This window comes from Trichosurus vulpecula, chromosome 4 (genome assembly GCF_011100635.1).
Source record: "Trichosurus vulpecula isolate mTriVul1 chromosome 4, mTriVul1.pri, whole genome shotgun sequence".
NCBI classification, from domain to species: domain Eukaryota; kingdom Metazoa; phylum Chordata; class Mammalia; order Diprotodontia; family Phalangeridae; genus Trichosurus; species Trichosurus vulpecula.
In genome coordinates this window covers 149,926,774-149,944,413 of record NC_050576.1, presented here as the reverse complement: position 1 = coordinate 149,944,413, position 17,640 = coordinate 149,926,774, and the positions used below count along the sequence as shown (strand labels likewise).

At 39.1% G+C, this 17,640-nt stretch overlaps 1 protein-coding gene across 1 annotated transcript in view; it reads right to left on the bottom strand.

Moving 5' to 3' along the window:
- PCNX2 (pecanex 2) overlaps positions 1 to 17,640 on the bottom strand; it is a 348,308-nt gene that overhangs the window by 133,536 nt on the left and 197,132 nt on the right. The window lies entirely within an intron of this gene.

The window sequence follows — 17,640 nt, the reverse complement described above, 5'->3', positions numbered from 1 at the left end:
ACAGCTATGAGAACTCTAAGTGACCCAAGCATCTAAATGCAAAACCTTCCCTTCCACCCTCAGCTTTCCCACTGTGAATCATCAACTCTGCAAAATAGATTTTTTTTTAAAAAAAAAATGACCCAACTACCAAATCAAGTTAGAATCTTCCTCTAAGCAAAACCCAATTTTTCCTCTCTTGAGATTTTCAAATCAAATCAACACTATTTATCAGGCAATTATTAGGAACTCAGCTCTGTGCTAGTTGCTTTGGGGGAGGGGGTGATGAGGTAGAAAAGAAATAAAAAAGACATGGCTTCCGATTTCAAGGACCTCACAGTCTTTGGGGGACTGCAAAATTGATATATGCTGTGATCTCATGAACCCACTTTGACCCTCATCTGATACCTTTTTTCTTTTCCTTCCACCAACAAACCCTAGAATTTTGCTTGCTGTGATCTCCTGCTGGTTTCTATCCCTGCCACCATCTTTCTTCTTAGGACTGGGCTCCCTACCACTCTGCAGGACAGGATATACCTTTTTTCTCCAAACTTCTTTGCCCTGTTCCTTGACTATAGCACATAACCCTTTAATGTACTTGTTGTTAAAAAAAAAAAAGATTTACCACAACAGGAAACAGACTGGGGTGGGAGAGAAGGGATGGGGTGGGGTGGGGGGAAGTGTTTGCCAGGTTACAACAATAAATTCAAGGCGAAAGTTCATGAGTCACTGGGGTCTTAGGAGCTAATTACTTGCCCTACATAATAGTCATGGGAAACTAAAAATGACTGCTTCATAGTTCCTTTTTTGGAAGGGGAGTAGCCTGCAAATTTTACAAATTAATGAATTTGGCTTTTAATTGTTGGCAAAAAACGAGCACACGTTTTTTCAAGATAACTGTAAATACCTAAGATGATAGGTAGTGAATGACAGTGACTCTTTTGCCGCATTTTGTATACCCAGTGTTTAGCATAATGCCTAACACATTAGTAGATACTTAATAAGTGTTTATTGATTAATTAATAAAAATAATAATAAGTGGTACAGTTTGAATATTTCTGCTAGACTGGGTGTGTGTTGTCTGTTAACTTGAGTGGGAGGGAAGTTACATCTTTATTTCAATATAATTGACTTCCTGTGTAAAACCTATTTATTTTATTTTATACATTTAAAAACATTACTCTTAGAAGGAGAAAACTGTTAAAAGGGGTCCATGGCACAAAAAAGGTTAGGAACCTTGTGTGTTCCTAAGCAAGCCACTAAACCTCTCTCAGCTTTTGTTTTATCATCTGTAAAATGGAGATAAAAATAGCACCTAATGCACGGGGTAATGTTGAGGGTCGAATGAGTTGATACAGGCAAAGTGTTTTGCAAGTCTTAAGTTAATGCTAGCAGTTATTATTTATTCAATAACAATGTTAGTTATTATTATTAATTCTTATTTATCTTTTATATAGCTTGCTTCATATATATTTGTTTGCATGTTCTCTCCTCTATTAGATTGTAAGCTCCTTGAAGGAAGGGACTGTCCTTTGTCTCTTTTTGTATCTCTAGCACTTTGCACAGTGCCTGGCACATTGCAGGTGCTTAAAAATATTTACTGATTAATTTACTAATAATAATGCAATGCTAATATGATAAGAAGTCATATGATGCTTCTTCCCCTTCCAGACCTACCATCTGCTGCCATCACATGGCAACCTCTCTTTTCTTGAGGATTAGTTATTTCATCCACCTTTACTACTGTATCCAGATGATCCTTGTTCCTGATGGTTAGCCACTAAATTACTTTATACTTTCTAAAGAGAAAATCAGCATCTGTCTCAATCTTCCTCTCCAAGTTGCCCTCATATTTGTGGGCTTCAAAATACATGCTACAATTCTCCCTACAATTCTGACTCAACCCCCCACAATTCATTGACCTCCTCCACTTCCTTCACCCACCTATTCATTCTATCTCAATCACCACCCACAATAGCGGTCACTGCGTGGACCTCATCATTACCACTACTAAGTCACCTCTAGGATCTTGGGCAAGTAGGTGGCACAATGGATAGCTGGACATGGAGTCAGGCAGGCTTGAATCACAACCTTGCCTCAGACACTAGCTGTTTGACTTTGCGCAAGTCACTTAATCTTTGTCTTTCTCTTTAAAATGGGGATAATAATAGCGCCCATCTCTCGGAGTTGTTGTGAAGATAAAATGAGATATTTGTTAAGCATTTTGCAAACCATAAAGTGTTATGTAAATGCTATCATCATCATCATCCTCATTATCATCATCAACTATGAAATTCTTTTTCTCTGATTGTAATCTTCTATTCCCCCACCCCTCCCTCTTCCTCAATACCCCTAACTTTTGTCCTCAGTGTAATCTTCAGTCCTTCCATCCTCCCCCTCCCCAATTCATCATGATGCTTCACTGTGGTCTCATTTTCTTCTCTTTATAATCTGCATCTCATAACTGATCGATTTACTGTCCTCTCCCCTTGAATCACCCTCTTGTCCAACCACTTTTAATGTCTATCCAATCCTCAAACATGGACCACATTCTACTCCCCCATCCCCCACATCCTCTTTCTCTGCTCCTACTTCTGTATTACTGAATGCAACCAGAAGTCACACAACTCTACAATACCAATTGGGCTTACAAATTCATGCAATTTAACCTTAACTGGGTCCTCACTACTTCATGACAAAACTTTCCTTTTCCCTGACTCAAAATCACACTCCACATAGCAGCCATTCCAAACCTTCTTCTCTCTCCTCAAGTCTCTCAAGCCACCTCACTTCCATTCATTCAGCAGATGGCTTCACCTTCTTCTCTACTGAGAAAATTAAACTCCTCTGTCATGAGATTTTTCATTTCCCTTACTCTATATATGAGTTTCTATGTATTCTTTGATACTGGCCTTTGCTCCAGTCCCTGAGGAAGAGATAATTCTTTTCTCTGCAAAGCCAACACCTCTACTTATGCCTTGGATCCCCTCCCCTCCCACCTCTTCTGGGAGTTTGCCCTATCAGTCTTTCCCTCCATTTCTCTCATCTTCAATCTTTGCTTCTATCTAATGGCTTCATCCCAGGTCTTTCCAGTGCTTAAAAAACCTTCATTTGGCCCTATCCTCCCACCATTATCACCCTTTCACTTCCAAGTTCCTGGATCCATTTGTTTAAACCAGGGATTCTTAGCCTTTTTTTGTGTTATACACCCCTTCAGCAGACCTCTTCTCAGTTTAATATTATTAAATGCATAAAATAAAGCAGATAAGATTACAAATGAAACTAGTTATGTTGAAATAGTTATTAAGATTTTGTTTTAATAAGTTCACAGACTTCAGGCTCAGAACCCCTGATTTAAACTAATTCCATGTCCTCATCACTTAGTCATTTCTCCATTCTATATGACTTGGCATCTTACCCAGTCCTGAACTAAAAGTGTTCTCTTAAAGTGCTCCCTTACCATAGTCTATGAAATGGTAAAACTGCCTTTTTGTTGGTACTTATCCTATTTAGCTTCTTTCTAGCATTTTAGAGTGGGAGCCACCCCCTCCTCTTGGACACACTCAAGTCTGTGACATTGCTCTCTCCAGTTTCTTTCTCTTTTTGTCTGATTAATCCTATTCAGGTTCATCTCCCATCCACCATGTTTTTTTGTGTGAGTGTCCCTCAAGGCTCTGGCCTGTTTCTCCTGCACTTTCTCCCTTGGTGATTTCATTAGCTCTCTAGGGTTTAATTATTATCTCGTTGCAAGTGATCTCCAAATCTACATATCCTTACCTAATCTCCATAATGAACTTCAGTACCATAACTGAATACTTCAGATGTCTATTTTTTAATCTATCCATCAAGTCTCAGCTAAGTCTCCGTTTGTGCCTTTCATTCCACAGCCTCCCATCTACACCAGACCTGGGTCCATTGGCATTGATCTTATGTTTTCTCTCATTTCCCCTCAGCCTTTCTTGTTGACTGCCCCTTAATGCCTTTTCTAGCAGCTAGGTGGTGCAGTGGATAGAGTTCCAGGTCTGGAGTCATGAAGACTCATCTTCCTAAGTTCAAATCTGGTCTTAGAAACTTACTAGCTGGGTGACCCTGGGCAAGTCACTTAACCCTGTCTGCCTCAGTTTTTTCATCTGTAAAATAAGCTGGAGAAGGAAATGGCAAACTACTCCAGTATCTTTGCCAAGGAAATCCCAATGGGGTCACAAAGAGTCAGACAGGACTGACTGAGAGTACTGGACCTGGAGTGAGGAAGACCTGAGTTTGAATTCTGACTCAAACACTCATTGGCTGTCTGGCTCTGGATGTCACTTACCCAGTGCCTGCCTCAATTTCCTCCTCTGTAAAGTGGAGATGATAATAGCACCTACCTCCCAGGATTGTTGTGAGGAGCAAGTGAGATAATTAATATTTGTAAAACACTTCGTAAACCTTAAAAAATACACACATATATATGCATATATGTGTGTGTATAGCGAATAATTTTAGAACTATAAATATAGGTCTTCCTTATTCTAAAAACAAAAACAAAACACCTTCCCTTCATCCTGATACCTCACAATATCAGCATTTCTCTTTCTGTTTTCTCTTCGGCACTGTCAAACTTCTATAAAAAATAACGTGTATAGATCTGAAGCCTCTACTTTCTCACTACCCACTCATTCCTCACTATAGTCCACACCAGTCTGCTAAACTTATCCCTCCAAGGTTCCAGTCTCCAAATATAATGGAGTTGGAGTTATATATTCATAGGTCTGAAGATGAGAGGCATTTCTGAGGTCAGCTAAAGAGGCTAATCCCCTGACTTTACAAATAAAGAAAGGGGTCCAGAGGTTAACTGGCCTTTCCAAGGTAGTAATTATCAGAGATAGGATCTGGACCATTCTCTGCAGTCAGGGAAAAGTAACTTGGCTCTGCAGCACCTTACTGAAGAGCCTAAGTAAGAGTTGGGATGAAGATCCTCAGAGCTTTATTTGGTCTACGTGAGGTTTTCCACAATCTAATCCCAACGTACCTTTTCAAAATACTTTCACCCTTCATATATTTTGTTGTTGTTATCGTTCAGTCATTTTGGTCATGTCTGACTCTTCATGACCCCACTGGGGCTTTCCTGGCAGAGATGCTAGAGTGGTTTGCCATTTCCTTCTCCAGCCCATTTTACAGATGAGGAAACTGAGGCAAACAGGGCAAATTACTTGCCCAGGGTCACACAACTAGTAAGTGTCTGAGGTTGGATCTGAACTTAGGAAGAAGAGTCTTCCTGATTCCAGGTCTGGCACTCTATCTACAGCATCACCTAGCTGCCATTCCAGTTAAACTGAAATACTGGCCTTCTCTAATCTCTTGGCATGCTCTTACTGTTTGCGTTCTCTGTCTCCCATGCTTGGAATGCTCTCCCTACATATTTCCCACTATGGAAGTCTTTCTTTTTACCCAAAGGCCATCTCAGATACTACCTTTTCAATGAATGTTTCCTTATTTCTCCTCCCCACTCCACCAGTAGAAGGTGATCCTTATCCCCCTCAAATTTCTCATTTCATATTGTCTGAACCTCTGTTTTGTACTGGAAGGGAGGCCAAATGGACCTATAACAGTTATTTTACCCAGAGCTCCTTTGGAAACTTCTGGAAATTCTAAGAAATGAAAAAAACATGTCCTTGGAGTCCCTGGGAGTTTCATGGAAAACTCTGGGCACGTACTCCACGGAATCATCCCTATACGTCAATTTAGCCTCTGCTATACTCTCGTCTTACTCTCCCTTTTGGGAAACTTGTTTGTGTAGACTGTGAGGTCCCTGACAGCAGGGACAATATAATTTCATCTTTGTGCCTCAACCCCCAGCATGGCGCCTTAAGCACTGTAGGCACTTCATAAATGTTTGGTGAATTGGATACATATGAACAGAAAGTTTCCCTCTCTCCATTCATATGAGCAGCGTTTACCATGAAACCCATGAAATAATGAAAAACAATTTCCAGTTCGTCTTTGGTGTGGTCTTTTCAAATTCTATCACCATACAAATATATCCCATTTAGCATCAATTATTACACAAAAAGCCTTCACAAATACTACGGCCACTTCCTCCTCCTCCTCTTCCTTTTACTAATTGCTAACATTTATATATTGCATTAAGGTTTACAAGGTGTTTCACAAACACTATCTCATTTTTGCCCTCCTCAAAACTCTGGGAGGTAAAGTGCTATTATTATCCCAATTTTACAGATGAGAAAACTGAGAAAGGCAGAGGCTGTGACTTTTCTAGGGTTGCATAGTTATCAAGTGTCTAAGGTGAAATTTGAACTCAGCTCTTCTTGACCCCAGGCCTAGTCACCTATCTGCTACATAGGGACGTAATTGATAATATAATAGAAATACTACTGGACTGGATATCAGGAGATCTGTTTTCTAGCCTGACACTTGCCAGGAAGTACCTCTGTGACCTCTGGATCTCAGTTTCCTTTTAGGTTCCATCTAGGTATAATAATAAAAAATATCATTTTTATAGTACCTACTATGTTCCAGGGACTGTACTAAGCATTTTTAATAACAACAAGGACGATAATTTTAGCTAGCATTTGCATATTGTCTACTATATCCCAGGCTGGGTACCAAGTGCTTTATAAATATTATCCCATTTGATCTGCAAAACTTAACCCTGGGAGGTAGGCGCTATTATTATCCCTATTTTACAGCCGAGGAAACTAAAGTAAACAGGGGTTAAGTGGCTTACCCAAGGTCACACAACTGGTATCTGAGGTCAGATTCCAACCCAGGACTTGCTCACTCCAGACCTAGTGCTCTATCCGCTGGACCACCCAGTTGCCTCACTCTGCTCATTTTGTTGCTGCTGTTGAGTCGTTTTTCAGTTGTGTCTGACTCTTCGTGACCCCATTCGGGGTTTTCTTCGCAAAGACACTGGACTAGTTTGCCAGTTCTTTCTCCAGCTCATTTTACAGATGAGGAAACCGAAGCAAACAAGATTAACTGACTTGCCTAGGGTCCCACGGCTCCTAAGGGTTTGAAGCTGGATTTGAACTCTGGAAGATGGGTCTACCTGACTCCAGGTTTAGCTGCCCAGTGATGGGCCTTATGATGTCCATAGCATCATAGATTTAGAGTTAGAAAGGACTTAGTAGTCCTCCATCCTTATTTTAGAGATAGGGAGATTGAGGCCCCTGAGAGACTAAATGACTTTACCCGAGGTAATACAGGTGATAGTGGCTGAGCCAGGATTCAAAGTCGAGTCCTGTAAATCTAAATCCAACATTCATTTCACTGTGCAAGGGACAGAGTTTCTATCTGTTCATTTGCTCTTCAGTGTACATAGCATTGTGGCCCATGTAGATTTTTTGCTTTTGTTTTTGTGTGGTTCCACTGGTTCATAGGACACCTATGTAGAAACTACTTCCAGAAATGCTGATTAGCGCTTGTAGTCTCCGAGATTTGGTTGGGTGCTAAGAGGTGAAGTGCTTTGTCCATGGTCACACGCATAGCATATGTATCAGAAGCAAGACTTGAGTCTAGGTCTTCCTGACTTCAAGGAAAACTCTTATCCATTAGACACTGTTATTTCTTAGGCACTGTTTAAATTTTCTCCTGAGATTTCAGCTGATAAACAGATCCTCTGTCTCCCAAGTTGTCTCTGTAGGCAGGAGTGTTCCATCAGGATAAATCTGAGGAAGAAATTCCTTGCTGCCAATTTATTAGTTAGAGAATTGAGCTGAAACCTTGTAATATGAATTTAGTATCTTGCAGACAGGTGCTACATAGATACAAGGCAGCAATGTTTGTTCTTTGCATTACTTAAGTATTCATTATACAATTTTTCTTTTTCCCACAAGAAATCAAGGCTCTCACCCAATTAAATCAGGTATTTTCCAGGAGACTATGGACAGACATCTCAGTATAAAGCTCTAATCCTTTGAAAAGCTAAAACCCAAGCTAGCTCTAAGTAGCTGGAGCCCATCTTGATCTTCCTTTCTCTGAATTTCTATACATACTTACTATCTGTACCATTTGCCCAATACCGCAAAGCCTTGGCACTCAGGAAGGGAAATCTTCAAAAATTAGTAAAAGGGGAAGTCCCTTTTAGGGACCTCCTATTAGAATAGTAAAATCCCTTGAACACTGTACTTAGCTATATTAATCACTAAGAGGAAGACCAAGGAGGTGAGATTCAACCAAAAATTCTTTCTCTTCCCTACACTAGGAGTGAAAAGGAGACACTGGGATGAACTGGATTATGTATCATACCAGCATTGAGAAGAGGAGGAAAGGCTAAGAGAGTTTCTATCTCTTCCTGTCATTTTAATTTAGGTTTCAGCAATCCAAAGGTTTTCAGCATCACACCAGCTGTTAAATGTTCTAAGGATCATGGGTAAGTATGACAATTTCTTTATTCTCTTTCTAACTTTCCCATCTTTGACCTCCTATTTCCAACCTATAACTCACAACCCCACCCCTAAAGGCACAGTACCTTCTCACTGTCCAAAGTCTACCACTTCTCCCAAGCTGCACCTCTAATTCAAGATCTTTCCTCCTACCAGCCAGACCAATCAAAACTTCTACTTACTTTTTGGTTAGAGGTCTCCGGGAGATATTGATCTGATTAGAGTAATTCACACTAGAGTGTGAGTGAGGCTTAAGAGGGCAACGGTGGCTTTTTAGAATGAATTTGCTAACCTAAATGCATTTTTAATTAGTAGAATGCAGAGGGAAAATGGTATTTTGATTGTATAAGGAGTCTGTGCTCCTTATCTACTGGGGCTCTGATGGCCACTTCCCATGCTCCACAGCTTCATCTTCATAAACAGAGCTCACTAAAAGCCAAGGATGAATGAGCAGAAGAAATTGCAAATTGTGAATCTTCTAATGCAGAACGCAACTACCACTGTAACACATTTGTTACTCGACTATTTCAGGTGTGCGTGTCTTTTCTTCACAAGCATATATTATAATAAACTTCTGGAGGATAGAAGTGTAGCTCCACATAACTTCTGTGTTTATCTCAATACCTAGCACAGAACAATAGACCTAGTAGACCTTCAGTAAACACTTGCTAATTGAGTGCAGTACTATACATTTTAGCATGTAAGATGGTGAATCAATTTTTCTTTCTTTGTGGAATCTCTGAGCGACTAAATTGTTGAAGCAATTACTGAACTACATTCTCCCTCCTTTTCTTCTGCCCTCTCCTTCTAACTGTTCCACTCTTTTGATGGCTTTTCCTCCCTGCTTCTTAACTCCCTGGGTTTCTGTTCTTTTCTCTCTCACTTGTGTTCCCAGATGACAATCTGGCTCCCAGTGTGTTCACCAGACAGGCTTCCTATAGAAAGTTGAAAGCAATTTTAAACTCAACTTCTGAGAAGATGTCATTACCTTGAAGATAGGACACCATAGGGTAATAAAGATCATACCAAGCTTTAAGGATTGAAGTTATAATGGGGCTTAGACTTCTCTGGTAGAGAGGGAACTTTGAGATGACCTTACTGACGATTTCAGGATTCTGAAAAAGATCAATAAACCTGACAGCTACATTTTTCAACTGCTGAGGAAAAGTACACTAAAAATAAAATAAAAGTGAAAAGGGTATAATCACCAGAGTTATCTAACCCAAGGGATGATACAGCAATATCCTCATTATTGGCATTCAGTACCTACAGTACAATTAGATATATTAATCAGTGTCAGTAGGCAGGGGCAGTATTACCATCTGGAAACTGGGAGAGCAGAGAAGTGACTGCCAGTTTGGGGAACAGGACTCAGGTCCAGATCGTCCTGCCACCAGAACAACGGGTCTCTCAGCACTCAGCTCTTGTAACAGAAATAACGACTCATGTATTTTCAATTCAAAGATGGCAGCACTAAATAAATAGTTTATACAGGAACTCATGAGCTTATATCCTGAAGATTTAATTTGTTTATTCCTCTAATAGTGCTGAATGTGGCTAGAGAGAACCAATGTATCTGACTCCTGGTTCTGCTAGTCTTTTATTTGTTTGACCCTGAACCAATCACAGAATTTTTTTGGACATCAGTAGTCTCATCTGTAAAATGGGATTGTGGGATTTTGTGGCTGCCAAAGCTCCTTTCAGATCCAAATCTAAGATTTTAAGACTCCAAATCCAGACTCTTTCCCACTATATCCACACACTGTCTAAAAAATGAATAATTTATACCCAGTACCCAAGTTCATATCCAGACTCTCTGTATGGCCATGGACATCAGTCATCTCATCTTTCTGGGTCTCAGTTTCCTTATCTCTAAAGTGAGCCAGAGAAAGAAATGGCAAACCATTCCAGTATCTTTGCCAAGGAAATCCTAAATGGGGCCCTGAAAATTTGGACATAATAAATGACAGCAACAATAACTCCCTCACTCAAGGACCAATACTCTATCCACTGCCCACCCTAGCTGCTCTATTAAGCTAAATCTAATATCTTACTTCACCAGGTGTAACAGCCAGCACCCTAGCATACCCAGGATGGCACAGGTTCTTTGATTTGCTTTTCTAGGAAAGATTGCTTAAAAAGGAGTTAACAATCCTACTTTTTAATTACATTCACTAATTCAGGGGGAAAGGTCAGTGCCCTGAACGTCAGAGAAGATACAGACAGAGAAATTAGCACAAAGACCAACAGACAGGGCTCCAGCTGCCTGAATCAAAGCAATATTGCTATACACTTTACATACATCACTGGATCAAGAGAGCACAGACACCTGAGTGTCAGTGGCTTCTGAACATATGACTACTCAGAGTCTCAACCAGGAAAGCAAAAGATCCTTCTCATAAGGGAACCCACAAAGCAAAATACCAACTGTATATACTTTTGGCTAATAGACTCAGTGCCTAATTATCTTAGTACCAAAAGGTGTGGAAGCCTTCTTACAAGCAAACCTCCCCTAAATAAGAGGGCCACCCTTTTCCTCTGGGCAAGGTTAAGGAGCCCAGAAGAGCTCCAGCTCACTAATGAGCTATCAGTCAGTCCCTCTCATCAAGGGGGTGATTTATACTAAATCTGTCCCAATGTGGTCTGGCCCCAGAACCCATTATCTCAAATGGTTCACTAGTTCTCACAGTCTGAAAAGAATAGTACGCATTCATCTTCCCTGACTCACTGGGAATTTTCAGTGAGCTATGGGTGGAATAAAAGAACTCAAAGGGGCCTCTGGAAGCCATATAGTTCATCCCTTCCCCTTAAGACCCTGACGTTACCGTGCAGAGCATCTCTAATCTCTTCTCTCCCTTTATCCCTTCTCGATCCAGTCAAAGAATAAGGGAGATTAAGGGAAACTTACTTTAATAATAATGCATTCTATCTGTATAGTCACTTTCTTCCAGGGAACTTGTGTCTTCCTAACTGTTCCTTCATTAATCTTGCAACAACTCTATGAGCAGAGATGGTAGCATAACAATAACTGTCTCCACTGATCACATGAGGAAAAGGAAAGGGAGAAGGGCTGGGTGACAAGCCTAGTCAGTGAACTAGAAAAGGAGAAGTTAAGACATGTTGAGAACTCTGGTTGGGCTACTTCCCAGTCAACTCAGAAAACCAAATGATTTCTTCCTTATACTAATTATTGCTAGGAGTTACTTTCATAAATACTATCTGAAGTTTCTAGAGATTTTGAAGATAATATCAGTTAAAGAAAAAACAAATAGGATAGCACTATGGGAAATCTGATGGGGTAGGGAAGCCAAGTAAGAGGCATGATGAACGAATGGGATGTAGTTGCAGTGAGCTCTTTGTTTGCAAACATACTCTTTGTTATAGCACTTTGCATTATAGACATGCATATAAATCATGTTTTATATTGTATCATACTGATTTGTCTTATCCCTTCCAGTAGCTTATAACCTTTCTGAGGGTAGGGACTATGCTGTCATTTTACCCCCCTTTTTTGCTCTTTTTTGTACCCAACATAGTGCTTTGGGGGTACTTACTACTTTAAAAAAATTGAATCAAAGTTACGTTCTCTCCAGGGGCTTAGCTGTATTTCCATTTTTATACCACTAAGTCTTCCTTTAATTTCCTCTGATGGAAGGAGCCTTCTTTCTGACATGGCCTCGTCAGTTTTTTCTTTGTTTTGTTTTGGTTAGTGAGTCAGGACTCTGCCTTTGTGGGACCTCAGGAAATCCACTTAACCAAGATCTTGGGTCTCACTTTCTTAATCTGTAAAATGAGAATATCTTTCTAATGTTCCCCCCATCTTTAAACCTATATATTTTCATTGTCCAAGAAACTCACTTTTGGCAGATAGAACGAGGGAAGCGGTAGATCTCAAAGTGCCAGTATCGAGCTTCTCTGTCTCTCCCCTAGAGATCACTTAAACTTTCTGCCCTTTAGTTTGTTTCTTCATTTTTAAATTGATAACAATAATATTAATACCACCTAATTCAGAGGATCTTGCGAGGAAAGACTTCTTTTTTAGGACTGAGAGACCTGAGCGTATTTTTAGGCAATGGAAGCCAGGAGACAGGGAGTGCACAAAGATATCTGAGAGGGAGGGGTTGACTCCTGGATTGAGACCTTAGAGAATATTGGAGGGAATGTCATCAAAGGCCCAGATAGAGGGATCAGTCTTAGACACAACTTGATATACTAGTGCTCAGCACAGAACGACACAGAGTAGGTGCTTAATAAATGCTTGTTGACTCATTGTCTCTTTTTTTTTGGAAGGAGCTAAATACCCTTGTAGAAATGAAGATAAAATAGAACTCTTAATATGTTTTGCATGATTTCACATGTATAACAGATATATTGCTTGCCTTCTCAATATGAGGGAGGATCTAGTAGGAGGGAGAAAATATGGAACTAAAAATTTTAAAATGAATGTAAAAATTAAAAAAAAGAAAAATATGACTCTTGCTTGAATCCTTCCCCATCCCATAACCATAAGAGAAATAGCTGAATAATTAACCATAGCCTGCCCTGAGACTACAAGGCTGTGATGAGAGAGGAAAAATGAAGGGGTCAAATAACTAGTGAATCAAACCTATCCCTGTGTCTATGTAGAGGCACCTAAAAGCCTGGCTTTTAAAGTGGTTGAATTTCTATGATTGCTATGAGACATGTGACTATTCATCTAGGGTCATCCCTGTTCCTTTTAAAAATTTTACTGATGCCTTTTGTTTGGACATCATATTCATTTCAGGAAATGGCCCTCTCCACTTACCCCCTGCATGAGCCTTCCCTTTTGACAGAGAAAAGCAGTTAAGTAAAACCACTTCAGACAGCATATGCCATGTTCAAAACTCACAATCCCTCACCTCTCAAATGAAAGAAGTATATTTCCTCATCCCTTATCTAGGCCCAAGATTGTTCATTATAATTACACCACATTCAAGCTTTTCCCCAAGTACCCCAGCCTAGTACTCAAATAGCAAAATAATGTTCTTTAGCAGATATGCACCCTTATGGAGACAGGTGTAATGAATGACATTGTCTTTCCCTATTAGACAAGCACCTATGATGTTCTTAAGTAATCCCAGATTAGCCTGCTTTTCTGATATGGCTTCAATAAATAAGTTGCAATGAAAATTTAAAAGTGCTTTAAAGAACACAACAAAATGTTATGTTGTTATCTGAGATAAAGGAAATTCATAGGGAATTCAATAATTCAATATTTATTATGAACTTACTAAGTGTAAAGCAATGTGTTATGTATTGGGATATAAAGACAAAACACAGTAAGGCCCTATGCAGTTTATAATTTAATAGAAAGGACTGAAGATCTTATTTCCAGCAAGTATGAAGAGGAGGCAAAATTTTGCAATAGCCTAGAATAGAATTAAAAGGCTGTTTTTTTTTGCCATGGCCCAAGTGACTGTAATCTATTCTCAAAGTGCAGGTTGGTCTTTCATTCCTAGAAATTAAGGTAAAAGAGCTTAAGAAATACCCCTTAATTCTCTAAGTTATCAGGGAAAATGAAGTGTTCCTTAAAAAACAATAAACAAAAAAACTACCAAAAGGTTTCCATGTAAATTCAAAGAAATAAAAAAAATAACTGAACACATAGTTCCTGATTCATGTTGGGAGGTTAGAAAGTAGAAGAATATCATACCAAGGGGGCAGGAGAGCTGGATCATTGAGATTTGATTTTCTTCTTGAAAAAGAGGGAGCTGGACAGCCTGGAGAGAAAATAGCTATTTTTCCTCCAAGTAATGATGGTGTGGCTACTCAGGTAAGGGAGTGTCCAGCATAGGTCAAAAGAAGAAATAAACAGTAGTGTTTATTTAATTACAGATTAATACCCCTTTTGATGGGGTATTGTTATCATTCAGTCCTTCTCAGTTTCTTTGTGACCCCATTTGGGGTTTTCTTGGCGAAGATAATGGAGTGGTTTGCCTTTTCCTTCTCCAGCTCATTTTTACAGATGAGAAAACTGAGGCAAACAGGGTTAAGTGATTTGCCCAGGATCACAAAACTAGTAAGCATTTGAGGCCAGATTTGAATTCATGAAGATGAATCCTCCTGATTCCAAGTCCAGTGTTCTATGGACTATACCACTTAGCTGCTAAAGCAGTGAGGCAGCGTTTTCTTGACCAGATGAAAAAACACAGAAATCTTTCTAGGCAATGTGTCTTAGATGCAGTGGTAAACTGGATAGTAAAACATAGCCCAAGATGATATTGCCAGAAGAAATATAAAAACTTTGCTAAATATAATGAAATCTTAAGCTGATGACCTTACAGACATGGGTGGTGATTTCACCATTGTTGCTCCAGAAAAGGCAGATCTGGGAAATGAAAATCAGGTTAAGAAGATACTTTCTGCTAAAGGGATTTGGATTTCCCGACCATGGCTTAAAATATAATAAATGATAGGTTCTTTGACAGGGATAGAGTATACCTAACATGGTTGATAAAAACCTATTTACTTAGAATCTTGCAAATCTAATCAAAATAACTTTAAAATGAAAGGAGGGAGGGAGAATATGTATGTGCACACATATACATATATGTATATGCATATGCATATATATTAGATCATACAGAGACATACTTGTGTACATGTATACATGAATAAACACATACGTACACACATATCTTACACATACCCCATGTTAAATACCATAGAAAGTAACTAAATTATAGGAAGAGTGGCAATAGAGATGGCACCTGGTAATATACAGTAGATGAAACCCAAGAAATAAGGTAGCAATAAAAACCAGTCTTAGATACCAATATAAAATATACAAAGCGTGGGTAACAAGCAATGTGACCTATAGATCCTAATACAAATATGTAAACTTGATTTCACAGATATTGCTCACTCAGTGGGATGAGACCCATACAGAAATATTGCCTAAGAAGGGTCTGCCTTATTAAAAAAAAGAATCACTAAAAAAGGGAAGGGGTGAAATATCATTGTATATTAAGAAGATATGCTCATGTGCAGAAATACAGGAAGGGGAGTGGGGAAAGTATGGAGAAGATAAGTGAAGAACAACAGTGGCAATATCAGAAATGCTATCATCAACATGTGCTACAAACCACCTGGGCAGAAAAAAGAAACAGATGAACAGTTTGGAAAATAGATCACAAGTCTGGAATGAAGGGATGCAATAAAAGTGATGGGAGACTTCAATTATCTGTGTATCTCCTAGAGCCTGCTCTCTCTCTCTCTCTCTCCCTCTCTCTCTTTCTCTTTCTCTCCCTCCCTCTCCCTTTCTCTCCCTTTCTCTCCCCCCAAAGCAGAGCAGTTAATAATTTCCTGATCATCCCTAATAATGACAGTTCTTCAAAAAGTAGAAAAACCAACATGGGGAACATCAATTTTGGATTATATTATCACCAGTAAGAAGAAACTAGTTGTCATGGTAGAAAAATGCATACCTTGGGTGTGCAGTAATTACTCCATTCTAGAATTTGTGATAGGGAAGAGGAAAACTGGGCAGAGCCTGACATGTTCTCTAGATTTGGGGAAAGCAGATTTCCAAGTATTCATAGAAAAAAATAGGTAGAATATGTTGGACTAGGACTAGAAGCACTGAAGTCTGAAATTCTGAAGCTACCAAGAGAAATGGAATTCCAGTCAACTCCAATTTCAAAGAGAAGAAAAAAGAAGAGCTGTTTCAAGAGATAGATATAGTTACACATGGAATTCACCAACCAGCTTAGATTAAAAATGGCAGGTTCAGAAAATAGAAGCAAGGTCATGTTATACAAGATGAGTTCAAAAGAATGCCATGGACCTATAAGAATAGTCTCAGAAAAACTAAAGTTTAGAGTGAACTGAGGCTGGAAAGGAAAACTAAGGATAACAAAAAGCTTGGTTTTGTTTTGTTTTGTTTTTTAAATCTAAACTAGGGAAAAGAGGCAGTGTTGTATAGTGGATAGAGTAACATATGTAGTCAGGAAGAGCTGGATTTAAGATCTTTGATACTTACTAGCTATAGAACTGTGTCAAAGTCATTTAAATACTTCAAGCACATTTTATCATCTAAGGATAAGGATAACAATACTTGTAAAAAACAGAAGTGTGTTTTGGGAGGTTAAAATGGAATAGTGTATGTTAATATCCTTTTCAAACTTAAAAGAGTGACATAAAGATCAATTATTTTAATCATCACTGTTAAGAAAAATAAAAGGGATAGACTGTTGCTAAGGGTAAATGGGTCAATGACAAGAGGGGTTGGAGAGGTGGAGAACACGTAGAGCCGTTTAACTCATTTTGTTTCTGTGTTCACTGCCGAGAACCAGGATCTTTGCATTGTAAAGGATGAGACAAAAACATCTAAGAGGGAGTTGAAACACAACAGAAGTTGAGAAATAGTAAGGGAGCACCTAGTTTCTTCATATGAATTCAAGTTACAGGCTCAGGGGAACCACGTCCATTGGTACTGACAGAACTGGTAAATGTTATTGCTGAGATATCATTAGTAATCTTTTAAAATCTTTGGATTACAAAAAGGCAAATGTTGTTCTGATATTTATTTATAAATGGAAGGATGGAAAGAAAAAAGGAAAGGAGGAAGGAAGGAAGAAGGGAAAGAAAAAAGGAGGGAAGGAAGGAAACAAATATTTATTAAGCTCCTACTATGTGCCAGGCACTGTGATATGCACTTTATAAACATTACCTTATTTGATCCTCACAACAACTCCAGGAGGTGGGGGCTATTATGATTCCCATGTGACTGTTGAGGAAACTGAGAGAGTGATTAAATGACTTGTCCAAGGTCACACAGTTTGTAAGCATCTAAGGCTGGATTTAAACTCAGGACTTCCTAACTCCAGACCTAGTGCTCTATCCATAGGGCCACGTAGCTGCCTCTAGGCAGAGGGGAAAAGATGGGCTGTGTAAACTATAGGCCAGTTAGTTTGTCTTTGATACCTGGCAAAATTCTAGAGAGTATTATTAAAGGGATAATTTGTGACTATCTAAAAGGAAGCAGTCATCACCAAGAGGCAAAGTGGTTTCATGGTGAATAAGTTACACCAGAATAACCACTCTTCCTCTTTTGACAGGATTACTAGACTAACACAGTAGATCAAATGAACAATGTAGATATAGTTAGACTCGATTTTTATGAAGTTTCTGAAAAAGTTTCTCATACTATTCATCTGGACATGATGGAGAGTTGTGGATAACATGGAGACGATAGGATATTTAGATGGATTTGAAACTGTTTGAATCGCTGCACAAAGTAAAGACATTAATG